Here is a 3,270-nt window from a genome sequence, read left to right on the forward strand (position 1 = left end):
AATAAATCAGCTGGTGGCATTCTAACTCTATGGGATCCTCATAAATTTGGTATACAAGATGCAGAGGCGTCCAGACACCACCTTTCTTTGATCATCCAACCTGTGGGTGACAGTAAGTGTTATATGATCGCCAATGTCTATGGTCCTCAACTAGTGGAGGACAAAATTCGGCTCCTTACTACACTGGAGGATATGAAAAAGACATGCCTAGCTTTACCTTGGATTCTAGGGGGAGATTTTAACATGATAAAATCTCTCACGGAGAAAAAAGGGGGGAACTAGAACACTTGGTAGGGATTCAGAGGCCTTCCAGAACTTCCTCACCAATATGAAACTGTTGGATATGGACATTAACAATGGAATTTTCACTTGGAATAACAAAAGGGGGGGCTCTAGCCAAGTACCCTCAAAATTAGACAGATTTGTTATCTCAGAGGAACTTCTACTCATTGGAAGAAGCCTATCAGCATTCATCCTACCTTTTGGTGGTTCATACCATTGGTCCATCCAATTGGAAGTTTCTCTAATTAGGAAACCTAGGAACAACCCCTTCAAGTTTGAGAATGTATGGCTCACGCACTAAGATTTCCTCAAAAACATTGAAAAATGGTGGAAATAAGAGATATACTTTCAAGGCACAAAGATGTTCCTTCATCATTGCAGGCTCCAACATATTAAAGGCAGACTCAAAGAGTGGAATAAAAATGAATTTGGCAACATGTTCAAAGCTAAAGGAGAAGTGGAAATGAAGCTAAATGAAATAAACTAAATTCTTATCACAGAAGGCTACACAGAGGAAAGGAAAGAGCTTCTAGATTCAATTCAGCATGAATGGGAGAATAGATGTCTACAAGAAGAAATATTCTGGAGACAGAAATCCAGGGTCCAATGGATTAAGGAAGGGGAGAGAAACACCAAATTCTTTCAAAGATCCACTATATATCACAGAAACGATAATAGAATTGTGAAACTCACGGACCAACATGGAGTTGAAAGAAACACACATGAGGAGATGGAAGAGGTTCTAGTCCAGCATTTTTAGAGAATTGATGAGGAGACCACTGTTGATAGATCACAGTTTATGAAAATATTTACATAATACATTCCTAAATTAGTCTTCAGAGAAGACAATTACAATCTCAATAGACCAGTAACAGAGGAAGAGCTTAAGGAAGTCATCACAGAGATGCACAATGGGAAAGCTCTAGGACCTGATGGCTTCAACGCGGACTTTTTCAAAACTTTCTGGAGGATTTTAAAGCATGATATTCTCGAGGTGGTGGAAGAATCATGAAGATCTAAAATAGTCTTAATGGAACTTAATGAATCTTTCATAGCCTTAATCCCCAAAGAGGAAACGACCACCTCTCCAGATAGTTTCAGACCTATAGCCTTATGTAATGTGGTGTAAAAATAATATCCAAAGTAATTTCCAACCAACTCAAACCACTCCTCCCTACCCTGGTGTCAGAGGAGAAAATGGATTATGTGGAAGGAAGAAAGATTCTTGATAAAATAATTCAAGCTCATGAAGTGGTTCATTCGCTCATTACCAATAAGCAGGCACGGATGATAATTCAGCTAGGCATAGCGAAAGCCTATGAAAATCTTAGCTGCACTTACATAAGAGCAATGCTAAAAGCTTATGGCTTTGACTACAACTAGACTAGATGGGTCATGGCTCTAGTTACCACTAACAGTTGTTCTATTCTTCTCAATGGCTCTCCTTCTAGAACCTTCAAGCCTACAAGAGGTCTCAAGCAAGGTGATCCTATTTTCCCATTCATTTTCATTCTCATGATGGAAGGGTTGGGTAGAGCTATCAGAGCTACTAAGGTGGAAGGAAGAATTCAAGGTTTGAGACTCACTCAAGGTGGAGACACGGTGACGCATCAACAATTTGTGGATGATACTATGCTGCAAGGCACACCCATAGTTAAGGAAGCCAAAACATTCAAGCAAATTCTGAATGAGTTTGTAGTGGCAACGGGCACTGAGGTAAGTCTTACTAAATCAAATATCTTATTTTTCAATACTAATATTTTGATTCAAAGAAATCTTTCTAGAATTCTGGGCTTTTAAAGAGATTCATTGCCCTCAAAGTATCTGGGAGTTCCCCTCATTGAAAAATCATTGCACAAGGACATTTGGGACACTGTTCTTAATAAATTGAAAGAAAAAGTTAGTAAATGGACAAACAGAGCCCTAAATCTAGCAGGGAGGTTGACTGTCACTACGGCTATCCTCCAAGCCATCCCTATTTATATGTTATCAGCCATTCTGACACCAACTGGAGTCAGTATTCAAATAAGAAACATTCAAAGAGACTTTCTCTAGGGGAAAGGTGAAGAAAAGAAGAAATGGGCTTTGGTGGCATGGGAAAGGGTATGCATGCCTAAACCCCATGGTGGCCTGGTTCTCCATGACCCAAGAATTCTAAACAGAGTTCTGGGAGCTAAAGTTTGGTGGAGATGGCCAATGGAAATTCGAGCCCCCTGGGAAAACCTATGGAAACAAAAGTATGCAACAAATTGGCCAGATATGAACCTCATAAGAATGAGAGGACATGTAAAAGTTTCAAAAGTTTGGAACAAAGCATGGGAGAATAGGGTCTTAGTTCAAAAACACAGTTTCTAAGAGATTAGAAATAGAAATTTTCTGTGGTTCTAGGAGGACAATTGGCAATAGGAGGGCAATCTCAATAGAGAGGAATTAGCAAGTATCCAAACGCAAACCATGAACAAAGGCTTAAGAAGGGTAAGTGACTATTGGGATTAGTCAAGGAACAATAGAAAATGGAGAATAGGGAAGCTTCTAGTTTACAATGAGATGAACATGCTGAATACTCAAGCTAAGGCCCTCAAAGGTATTCTAGAAAAAAGGAAAATCTTAACCTCAACCTCAAATGATCAATTATGATGGGGGAGGAATAAGGCTGGTCTCCTCACCCTCAAAGAGGTCAAAAGATTACCTACAGGGATTAACTTTCCAAGCACTGACAAGACTTGGAAAGAACTCTGGGACAACCCTCATTGGATGAAGGTCAAACTGTTCAAGTGGTTGGTTCGTCAAGGCAAGATTTTTTACATGGGATAATCTTAGAAAGAGAGGCGTTGTTGGCCCTTCAAGATGTCACCTGTGTGGACAATAGGAAGAAACCACCAATCATCTCCTCAATAGTTGCTTCTTCACTGCCACACAATGGAATTGGGTTGGGAATGTCTTCGAGTAGATAGACAAGCATGAAAATGACATCATTGCCACGCTAAA

Source organism: Pinus tabuliformis, chromosome 1_2 (genome assembly GCF_031772625.1).
Source record: "Pinus tabuliformis cultivar Carrire ecotype Pingquan chromosome 1_2, CPIR1, whole genome shotgun sequence".
Lineage (NCBI taxonomy): Eukaryota > Viridiplantae > Streptophyta > Pinopsida > Pinales > Pinaceae > Pinus > Pinus tabuliformis.